The sequence below is a fragment of the Notolepis coatsorum genome (assembly GCF_963971535.1).
Source record: "Notolepis coatsorum genome assembly, chromosome: 7".
Classification (NCBI taxonomy): domain Eukaryota; kingdom Metazoa; phylum Chordata; class Actinopteri; order Aulopiformes; family Paralepididae; genus Notolepis; species Notolepis coatsorum.
The window spans coordinates 8,366,733-8,378,815 of record NC_140171.1 but is presented as its reverse complement, the minus strand read 5'-3'; the positions used below and the strand labels follow the sequence as shown (position 1 = coordinate 8,378,815).

Below are 12,083 nucleotides of genomic sequence, written 5' to 3'. Positions count from 1 at the left end.
CCCGACGGTCAATTTTTCAAAATGGCCGACTTTCGCGAACTAAACAACAGAAAAGCGAAAACTAAAATCTATCTAATAACACTTTAACCGGGGCGCCCGAGTGGCGAACCACGTTATGCGCTGCGTCGCAACACGGCCGTCCCGGGTTCGACCCTTGCCGAATGTTTTCCCCCATCTATCTCCCATTCTTCCTCTCTCTCTCTCTACCGGACTGCCCGGTAGTAAAAACCAATAAAAATCTACCAAAAACACAATAAAAAAAAAAATAATAATAACACTTTAACCTATTGGTAAACTAACGTATTGATGATAATATACATTATAACTGCTGTTGTGACATGGTTATGATGTTTATACTTGAATACGTTTGAGAAAAGAAAAAAAATTTGTCAGACAGTCTGGAGAGGTTGATTTATGACGTGATGTCATTTGCGGTTCACCGAAGGTTAACGAGAAAAGTCTTGTAGCAGCCAGGAAACATAATGTCATTTTCAAATCAAAACAAACGGGTTCGACAGTAATATCAGATTGCACCAACCGATATAATCCTCTCTCCTCTCTTGTTTAGGTTAACTGCTGTAGATTAGTTGATAAACCAGTGGTTCTCAGTTTCAGACATTCTGCTGCTAGTTAGCTAGCAAACAAACAAGTTAGTTAGCTAGTTGCTAGTTAGCTAGCAAACAAGTTAATTAGCTAGTTGCTAGTCATCTAGCAAGCTTTGTCCCTCCCTTCCCTACTCTCTGGTTTGAGAAGAGACCCTAACAGACGTGGCCTAAAACATTATGATTGGCTGTTAGGATTGTGTATGCAAAATGTAATTATGCCGACATAGAAAATACCAGATCCACACTATGGTACTAAGAAAGGTGGTGCTTTTGTTAGTTACATTTTTATTTTAATGCAGAGTTATTTCTTAAAAAAAAAAAAAAAAAACTTTTTTCATAGGAAGAGATTATAGTGTACATAGTGGGACTATTAACGATGACACAAAATAAAGGCCTTTACATTTAGCTTGGACTTTAACTAAACTTAAAACTAGGTGTGAAGTGAAGAGAATTGGGATAATCTCATATATAGCATAAACATTTATCCTGCACATTATTTATTTATGTTTAATTTAATTACATTTGTATTACTTTATCATAAAGAAAAAATCAATCAAAATAACATAAAAAAAACGACGTGAAAAAAAACACTTCAGTTGACTGAAATAATAATAACTGCAAAAGTGGGTGCATTGCATTGTGGGGTAGATTAGCAGGACTGAATGACATCAGACGTGGGTGCCGACATTATGACACACAGTTTTGAAGGCTTTCTAAGTAATCTATGACGAAGGAACAAGACGAGAGCTTTAGTAAAAGTAACAGTCGAGTGCAGCTGAAGGTTCCTGCAGGGAAGGTCTATAGTACCGCACACTGGTTGCTCGCTGACCCCCCTGGTCCCCAGTAGCACACATTACTTCTGGTGTCTGTGATATAAATTACATAGTTTTGTTGTGTTTAAACGTAGAGGGTCAAATGTCCACACACACAATCACAATGAGGTGGAGCCCAAGTCAAACATCTTTTGTGTAACTTAATACAAAGGGTAGGCTTTACATCTCTCTCTCTTTCTCTCTCTCTCTGTCTGTCTGTCTGTCTCTCTCTCTCTCACACTACACACACACACACACACACACACACATGCACGTGCACGCAAACACGCCTCAGGCTTTGGAGGCATTACAATAGAAGGTGATTTTGCCCTGCCCATCTCCACCTCTCAGCCCTCATCATCACTGTGCTCATCACAAAACAATCACACCTATAAGCTGTTTCCTGGTTCCACTGCTTCTCAAGTGACAGGCAGAGAGAGAGAGAGAGAGAGACTGAGACTGAGACTGAGAGGCACACAAGTACTTTATGCTCCTCGTACACACGGCAGAAGAAGCTACAATACCGTACTCTTCACGCCATCAAAGAACTCGAGGTGAGCTTTGATTTAATGTTTCATTGCGTAAAGGTGAGGCGCTCCTCGCTAGACGGCTGTGCTGTTCCGTGAAACATACCTTGTCATTAGATTTGGATTACGTGACCTTGTTCATTACAATTAAAGGCTTTTGGCACTTAGGATGGGCGGGTGTTTATGAGATTCCAAGCTATTATTGGACTGAAGATTCTACAGTACATGTTGAATGCTTTTACTTCTTATGTATAAGCATTGCGGTGAGATAAGTATGCTATACTGATGGACTGAAATACAGTGTATGGTAAAGATCGTTATCCTTTTTAATATGTTGTGACCATATGATCTCGGGTATCCTATAGCGTGGTCCTGTTGCTATAGTTCAGAGGTGCGTAGTTAGGTAGGAATCTTTATACAGCACCTCGGGAATTTCAGCTCTGGGAATAAGGTACAACCACTGGCTCATTAGTGGAATCTGAATTTTTTTTTACCTCAAGTATGTTTACACATGCAAGGAATTCGACTCCGGTTTAGTGGCTTTCAATGTACATACAATACACAAAGACCAAGAGCAAGAACAATCTTCAGAGATACACACAATGAATGACTATATACCCGTGCCTGTGAGCTGTAAACATGAATAGTACAAAGAGTGAAGATATGAATATTAAATGGTAACAAAAAAGAAAACATATACAAGCACCAGTTGGTGCTTACAGTATGTACACTATTTTCAACCTGTTCACACAATAGTGAGTGAAATGTATTGCACATGTTGTATTTTAGACTAAAATAAGTATATATAATGTATATACAGTGGATATTATAGTGTACCATGGTGATTGCACAGTACCACAGTGTTACAACTGTTAACTGTGTGTCTGGTGGTCTTGGTGTACAGTGTTTGTTCAGTTCAGACTTTATTGTCCCTCAAGGGGAAATTTGCTTTGCAGCAGTGTTAGAGACAACAACAACAACAACAACAACAACAACAACAACAAATAACACAACACAAGAAACATCACATCTTACAGAATCCAACGAGGAAAAAGAAAAGGAAAATGAAAATGCATTAGTTATTTTAAAGGAAGTTAAGTGCATTTAGTGCCCTGGGGATGTACGGAACATTTTAATCTGTTGCTCTTTAGCCCTGCCAGAGGGGAGGGGGACAAACTCCTCCAAGAGAGGATGGTCAGAGCTATCTAAGATCGTCTGAGCCTTCCGGCAGAATTTGTCTTGTTATAAATGTCTGTCAAAGAAAGCTGCTGCATGGGTCCCAATTACCTTGCTGGCCATCTTGACTATGTTGGCCAGACTTGTTTTTGTTCTGTATTGACAGGTTGCCATACCAGGAGACAATACAAAAGGTTAAAATGGACTCAACAAAAGATTTGTAAAACAAAACCATAAGTGTTTTTGTCCACATTAAAAGTGTTTAGTTTGCGCAGGAAGTAGAGTCTCTGCAGACCTTTTTTTCCAGATTGCAGATGTATTCTGATTGTGGTTTAACTTGTTGTCAACTACTGTTCCTAAGTACTTGTAGTGATCAACCTTCTCAACAGATGAGCCCTTAATTATGGTTGGGTGGGAGGTTTTTCTGAGGTCAATGTCCATCTCTTTAGTTTTTGTCACGTTTAACTTCAGGCAGTGGTTGTCACACCATTCTATAAAGTTTTCCACAATGGGCCCATGACCAACCTCTCCATCCTGATTAAAACAGTGTCATCTGCAAACGTCAGTATTTGCCTGTCATCGTAGTTGCTTCTGCAGTCGTTTGTGTACAAAATGTACAATAATGGGGGACAGGACACATCCCTGGGGTGAGCCTGTAGATGAGAGCCGCTTCTCTGATAGAGCACCATTTGTGTCTGGTGGTCTTGGTGTACAGTGTTTGTGTCATGGGAGACGACATGGGAACACATATGTCCAGGGTGTGAGGGGTCTGCAGTGATTTCCCCTCTGGCCGTTAGTCAACTAATTGATTGTTAAGTTCTAAGTCACATGACTGTGGTGTGGGGGGGGGGGGGGGGGATTTAATTTGTCGTGGGTCTAGTTAATTGGGTAGTAGAAAAGACTCACGCACATCCCAAGTGTAGTCACGGGTGCTAGACTCAAAATAGATCTGTAATGTTGTGGGGAAAAAAGTCTGCACACCGTCTATAGTGTTCCCAAGTTTTAATATACTTGAACACAACGTTTCGGCCTGTGGCCTTTTTCAAGTGTCACCAACATGTGAAAAGGGGTGGGGTATATATACATATACAAATTAAGGGTCAAGGTTGAGCCAGGTCAAGGTTCAAATCAATTAGCCTATAGGCTACACATTTACAGACCATATTGCAGCTCAAGTGCCTAGAACATACGGTACATAGTTACAATAACAGTAGTACGGTAATTAGTAATTAGATGTGACACACCTTCACATGCCAAAATAGAGAAAAAATATACAATAAGAAAACTTAAAAAACAAAAAAAATTTATAAAAAAAACAGAATCAGACAGAATGTGTGTCTTTACAGGAAGGGTTTAATGTCAAACTCTTCATTCAGTCCAAGAGGGGCCATAGTCTGCAGGGTGTGTATATGGTAGGTCTCTCTCTGCAAAAGTAGTTTGCCATGGTCTCCGCCTCTCGCCGGTCTATCTACCTTTTCAATGCCAGTGTATCTTAATGTGCTAATTGGGCCCAGGAGCAGGGGTGTGGCTGTGCACCTGCTATGCATCAGAGCAATCGATGATCGCAGGTTAAATCATCCGTCCTCACACGCACACGTGCACACGCGCACACGCACACACACATATAGAGAGAGAGCCTTTGTCATAGCAGCATTCCATCTGCTCCTGGCTTGTTACATCTTGCCACACTCTTCAATAAACTGGTTCGTCTTCACCATCCCACCATCATCCATCGCTGTGTCACAGAGCCCTGTGTGGTTGGGTCACCTGACATGTGTCATCCTTTGAGCTACAGTACAGTACAGTACAGGGTACAGCAGAGGTCCCCAGTCTTGGTGTCAATAATAATAATAAATTGGATTTGAAGAGAGAAGCGCCTTTCTCAGACTCAAGGACACTGTACAAGGAGAGAGAAGCTATATAAAAGAGGTAAATAAAAATTTGAAAGAAACAATGATGAATACGGTATATATGAAACAACAGAAAAAAAAATAAGATAAAAAAGGAAGCAAGCTGCTGTCCAATTGGATAGTAAGTGGTAACAAGAAAATGAACAAAGACAAATTCAAGGACCTCTGCATTGTTAAAATCATCGTTTATTTCTCAGGGCCCCCATTTTGAAGATTTTTGTTGATAGATGGAATAGTCCAGAATGATTATGGCTGTGGAGGAAATTACATTGACATCAAACCCTTCCTGTAAATACACACATTCTGTCTTGATTCTGTGTTTTTTTTTAATAAATCTTTCTGTTTTTTAAGTTTTCTTATTATATATTCTTTCTCAATTTTGGCATGTGTCACATTTAACTACTAAACTACCGTACTACTGTTATTGTTACTATGTACCGTATGTTCTAGGCACTTGAGCTGCAATATGGTCTGTAAATGTGTAGCCTATAGGCTAATTGATTTGAACTGTGACCTGGCTCAACCTTGACCCTTGATTTGTATATGTATATATACCCCACTCCTTTTCACATGTCGGTGACACTTGAAAAAGGCCACAGGCCGAAACGTTGTGTTCAAGTACATTAAAACTTGGGAACACTATATATAGACGGTGTGCAGACTTTTTCTCCACAACATGTGGAGGAAATTAAACCTATGATCAGAATAGTCACCCTTAATGAATATTAAAGGTTAGCTCAGAATTTTGAACCTGTTTCCTAATGATGTTGCCGAAGGGCAGAGTCATTTCTGAGCACAACCCATGCTGCTCTTCATACAGGATTATTACCCAGTTCTTCATATTGCTTATCCACATACTAGTGTAAAGTTACCTGTAAAAAGCACTTGAAAACAAGCGTATTTGCTCTGGGTGTTTGTTTCATGGCTTATACAGACCGAAGCGTGTGGCCCCATTGACTCTGCATCAGTGTTGTGGCTAACTAGTGTGGCTAACTAGACCGAATTTCCCCAAGGGGACCAATAAAGGAATATCTTATCTTATCAACATCATTGGTAGGAAATGGGTCTTTAGGCCCTGGAGGACTCTGCGTTGACAGCCGCTGGCATATACAGGGCCTTGAGCCTTTACTGTATATACTGTGGAAATGGTTTGATCCTTTCAAACGACCACGGCCTGTAGGCGAACACTTTCAAATGTTGTAATACACATAGCAAAGTCCAGCTTTGGAAATAGCAAATTAGTCAATGAATTACAATAGCCTGGAACTCACCCTGCTGCCAGAGTGACAAATACGTGCGGGAAGGAAGGACGATGGGCTTGGACAGAGAGACAAACACTCAACCCTTTAGTGTGTATTTCATCTTCTTGGAAGGATGAATGCCGACACAAAGGGCCACTAAGGAGAGCCAGGCTACATTGTACAAAGGAATGAGAATGTTTAGTGTGTGTGTGTGTGTGTGTGTGTGTGTGTGTGTGTGTGTGTGTGTGTGTGTGTGTGTGTGTGTGTGTGTGTGTGTGTGTGTGTGTGTGTGTGTGTGTGTGTGTGTGTGTGTGTGTGTGTGTGTGTGTGTGTGTGTGTGTGTGTGTGTGTGTGTGTGAGTCTATATGCATATATATATGTGTGAGTGTGCATGTATGCATATGTGTGTGCGTGCATTCGTGGGCTTTGTCCCTTTATGAAGCAGATAAGGTGAAGTGTGTGTTACACCACAGCTATTGCACATTTCTGAGGGTTTCTCTCTGACTGTATGTATGGCGTAAAGATGTTTATGTATGTGTTTAGATAAATGTACATTGACTTGTCATATATTTTAGTAAAACAAAAGAAAAAAGTAATATTAATAATAAATAATAATACATAACAATCACATTTGTTTTGAAATCTAGTGCAGTAAAAATATAAAGTTCCCTAGAATCAAACTACTTCAGTAAAGTACGACTATCTAAACAATGTACTTGAGTAAAATGACCTACTCCCCCACACCAATGAATACTGAATATAAATCCTATGTTTCTTGTTTTCTTCAGTTAAAAAGGCCTCCCAAATAGTTGAGGACAACACACACACCCTTCACACCCATTACAAACGAATGCCCTCAGGCCGTCGATACAGAGCTTCATCATTAAACAAAAGGGGCTTCGGTAGCTTCGTGCCAACCTCCATCAGACTGCTGAACACCTAGGTCTGGTGGAGGCCGGACTGCGCCCCCCCCCCCCCCCCCCCCCCCCCCCCCGGACTTTGGACTACTTAAAACAGATTCCCCCTTCCACCTGATGGACATATATCACCTGTACTACTATTATGTATTATTTATATACACATAGAACTGCTCCACATGGATTTTAATATATCATGCTTTAAGTACTGTAGTTTTAATGTAGTTGGTGTTTTTTTATATAGTGGTCTTTTTACTGTAGTTTTAACGAAGCTGGTGTTATTCTTATAGTGGTGAGTGTCTATGTATTGTGACTGTTTGTATTTTAACCACTGCACAAATGAAGTTTAGAAAAAAAAATAAAGTAATTTGAAGTTGAAGTTGAAGTTCAACTTCAAAGGAAGTTGAAGAAACTAACCACACATAGCCTGCATGCCTACAGGTATTGACAAACAAGAAAAACGAGCACATGACCCAACGTTCGTCATAGCACTGTCTTCTTCAGTAGGAGGGTGACATGCAGCCAACTTACACAATCACATGTTTTAAGTATGCTGTGTGTATGAAGTATGATGCGACAGTTCTTTTGTCTATACGCTCTCTGAATAGGCTCGGTGTTCCGTGTCGGCATTCTTTTCATCCGTGTTTCTCCATACAGCCGTGGTTAAATTCAATTCTATTGTTATTTAAACATCTTCCTTGCTGACCAGACACACCTTGATTCTTATCTATTGGCAGCCTCATACCTTAATTCCTTATTCTGTGACCTTTAAAGGCGCCACTGGGAGGGTTTCGACTAAAATATCATTGTAAATTCAATGACCGTACCGTGTCAGGATTACTGCAGACAACATGTGAGAACGATCACTTGTCACGATATTGACAAGACCGCGACAACAAGTCCATTAATATCTATTTTGTATTAATATTGTGTACAAAAATACTCAAACTCTTCTTATGAATATACTGTATCTCAAAATCATACAGTCCAAATAAATGTACAGATTGGACCTTTTAAGTAAAGTGAAAAGTGATCTGCTTCAACAACAGAAGGGTGTCCTATTTATGCATCTCAACACTCTCTTCACTTGTTAAGACACTGTCTACCATGGGGCGTTGAGATTTCATTACTGGTTGTACATCATTGTACCCTCTACTCACTTCTAGGTTGGACATCTCTACACTTAGAGGGGACTCTCGTAGGACTCTCCACTGGTACAGCTTCATAAATCTCTCCTTGGTCTGTTCCCCTCTTACCTAGTGTTGTGAAGGGCCAGATTAAACCGAATATATATATTTATTTATATATATATATTTAATTGTATTTGTATATTCTCTAATATTCCCTGATATCCCTTGTATATTCCTTGTACAATATGCATTGAATATCCATTCTAGCCTACTGAACATCCCATAATAGTCTCCATTCTACTATTGGTCGAGACCTTGGTGCCAGGCTGCCATACCCCTCAGACCCAGTTCAAACGTACCGCTCCACATGTACGAACAAGTCCTAGTTCCGCGTAGGAATCTGACTACCGCACCACTAATGGGACTATTTGTTCATAGTGCGTATATATACTGCGCTACTAAAGTAGGACTTCCCTTTCAGTCCAGTTTCTTACCCTCCAATAGAGTCACAGACGTAAAGCCTCCCCGCGACGCCACGTGTGGGAGTAAGGCCAAGTTCGCCTACCATCGGTATTGAGACATCGTGTATATTAATATTTGAATAGTCATATTTGGCACTATATCGTCGAGTTGGACGTAGTCTATTAAGCTAATAATAGTCTGTTAATATATAGTGCTTCGTGCGGTGAGAATACTACCGTAGTCAGTACCCCATCGTTTCGGGCAGAGAACTGGCTGCTTATCCAGGGTGGTTGACCCCACGTGAAGCTGCACCCGAGGAGCCCCAGAGCCGACGAGCGAGTGGACCTGTATACCGGATTATTCTACCGACGACAGCCCGCCTTCCCAGGCACGGATTATGCTTTGTATACTTTGATTATTCCATGGATAAAGACCCCCGACACTGCCGTGTGTTGGAACCCCCCCCCCCTGGAGAGGACGCAAGGTGAGGAGACGCTCTGCAAGATGAGGTCGCTTCACGTCTCTCCTCCGTGGACCGGATGACGCCGGCCCACAAAGAGTCCACCTGCTTTCATCTGTGGTCCAAGGATCGCCGGCGCATTGAACGGCACTACAGTGGGTTCACCTGGGATACCCTTGGCCGGATGAGGCAGCCGGATTCTACCCCCCCCCCCCCCCTTCCTACTCCTGTCGGCTTACAAGCGACCGGATTAACCCCCCCTAGCGTATCCAGTATATAATCATTAAAGTATCATTGCTGTTATTCCTTAAACTATTCCAGGTCGTATATGTACCACCTGCGCCTTCAGAGATTGGACATTCTCTATTGATATACCGACGAATACTCTTGCCATAAAAGTGCATACTAATTCCCATTCATAAATGTGATTGATTTGATTAAGTGCTTGCTCTACACACCATCGCTGTGTAGAAATAAAGACCTATTTCTAATTCGTACATTTGTGTTGGATCCGTTTCATCTACGTGACAGTGTTCATCATAATATATTTATGCCGTGTACTGGGTGGCCGAATATTAAGTACAAAGGTAGTGGTAGTAATCATATCTAGTAATACAGTCAGAGAATTGTACCCCTCAGTTACAATTGGTCCTTCGAGCCGGATGGTAATTAGTGTAATATTAATATAGTGTTATTAATATTGAAATGGCCTATGATGAACACTCCACGAAACGATCCTCCTAACCAACGCCCGCAGCGCGAACGACGGCTCCCTCAGTACTTAGAGGCTTACGCTGTCAGTCAACAACCTAGTCTTCTACTAACAGTAAACGCGGTAAAACTAGAAAGTAAAAGTATGTCTAACCCCAACGCCCAGACTACCCCGACCATAGAGGCCCCTACGGGCTCTAATGTAACTGACCAAGTTCACGGTGGGGACCAGTGGGAACCAGACATGACTTCACACCCCGCCAGTACTGAAGAAGTAGTCCCCGATGAGTCCCGGGAGGAATACAACGCTACCGAGAGAGAACTCGGCACGGAAGAAGACGGGGAGAGCACCGTGGAGATAGAGCTCCAAGGCTCCGCAAGGAGTACCCCGAGGGAAGGCTCCCCTATACAACCGCCTTCTCCCAGCGAGGCAGAGAGGACCCTACAGCAGGCCTTCCTCATCAGCCTGAACGCCGCTGCTGAACGCGACCGACTGCAGATCCAGCAGCGGAGCGAAGAAGAGCATATACGTCTAGAACTAAGACGCATTCAGAGAGAAGAGAATGTGGCCCGAGACCGAGCAGACAGCCAGCGAGCAGCTGCTGGTGCTCTACGGGACGCAGAGCGCGACAGACAGCAAGCGCAACTAATAGAACAGCTGATCAGACGGACAACACCCTCTCCCTCCGCCAGAGGCTCCAGGAACTCCTCTAGACACACCTCCAGGGCGGCATCCCCTAGCCGAGTAAACAACCCTGAACTTGACCAACAGACGAGATCTATACCCCCCACAGACCACCTCCCCCCACCGGTCCAAGCGAGACCTAGCAACCGGGAAGGAGCAGCATATCCTGTGGAGAGGCTAAACAGGATTAGTGTAATATTAATATAGTGTTATTAATATTGAAATGGCCTATGATGAACACTCCACGAAACGATCCTCCTAACCAACGCCCATCCCAGTTAGGACAGCCGAATCCCGTCCAATCTTTCGCCGTCGACTAAAGACTCACTTCTTCAACCATTATCTGAAATGATAAAAAAAAAAAAAAAATCTAACCCTGACTAACCTTAATGTCATGCACTTGTCCTAATAAACTAACCTACACTGTAACACGCAACACTTTGATGAACATTGTTACTCAGCTGATAGAGTTATACCCTTCTTGCTGTCTTGTCGCACAGAACTTGTAAGTCGCTTTGGATAAAAGCGTCAGCTAAATGACTAAATGTAAATGTAAATGTAAATGTAAACCAGAGACTACAAGCACTGGATGACCTAACTGAAGACGAAGAGGAAGAGGAGGAGAACCACGCCCGACGACAGCACAGTACTCTACCGGACCAGGAGGTCCGGTACAGCCCAGGCTATACTCCCGCGGAGCTGCGCTACAGACCCCCGACTCTATACACGGGTGAGCACGACGCACGACCCGCACCGAGGAACAGCACCTGGACAAGCGGGCCATGGTACACTGCCGGTACCAGCCCATACCAAGGAGCGGGAGGAGACTCACCTAGGAGGCCTCTCCCCCAACGCTCGCCGATGTATCCACAGTCAGCGTCATACATTGGCACGCCTATGGTACCCGACTTCACCCAAGAGAACCGGGCCCAGTATACAGAACTCCGCATGTGTCTGGAGACCATGTTGGTGGATGTATTGGATGAACGCCACAAATACGCCATCCTACTGAAGCACTTAAAGGTACCCCGCGCACATAATATAGCGCTCGCCTACGCGACTTCCACCACCCCATACACAGCAGCGCTGGTAGCATTGGACCAGAGGTATGGGCGCATATGGGATTACGTGATCCAGGAGATCCGACACATCGACCGCTTACCCCCAGCAATAGACAATCGAGCACTGGACGACCTGTCCATCAGAGTGCAGTCCCTGGTAGGGATGTTGGGAGCGCAGAGAGAGAAGGGGAGGCATGAACTTTACGCCAACTCAAATGTGGAAAGGATCTTGGAGAAGCTGCCGCCCGCTCGACAGGAGCGTTTTAGGCGACAGAGGGACCACCGAGACCCGAATGGCCCCGAACCGAACCTCCTCGATCTAGCAGACTTCCTGGCGAGAGAAGTCAGCAGCCTACGGCTAGATACATTCGGACGGAGCACCCCTG

At 43.2% G+C, this 12,083-nt stretch overlaps 1 protein-coding gene across 2 annotated transcripts in view; it reads left to right on the top strand.

Annotated features, from left to right (window-relative positions):
* The first annotated feature begins 1,827 nt into the window (after positions 1–1,827).
* Positions 1,828–12,083, top strand: part of mslnb (mesothelin b) — a 321,296-nt gene continuing 311,040 nt past the window's right edge. For both annotated transcript variants that reach the window (XM_084318707.1, XM_084318706.1), the window contains exon 1: positions 1,828–1,971. The gene's annotated coding sequence lies outside the window, so the exon portion shown is untranslated. The remainder of the gene's footprint in view (positions 1,972–12,083) is intronic.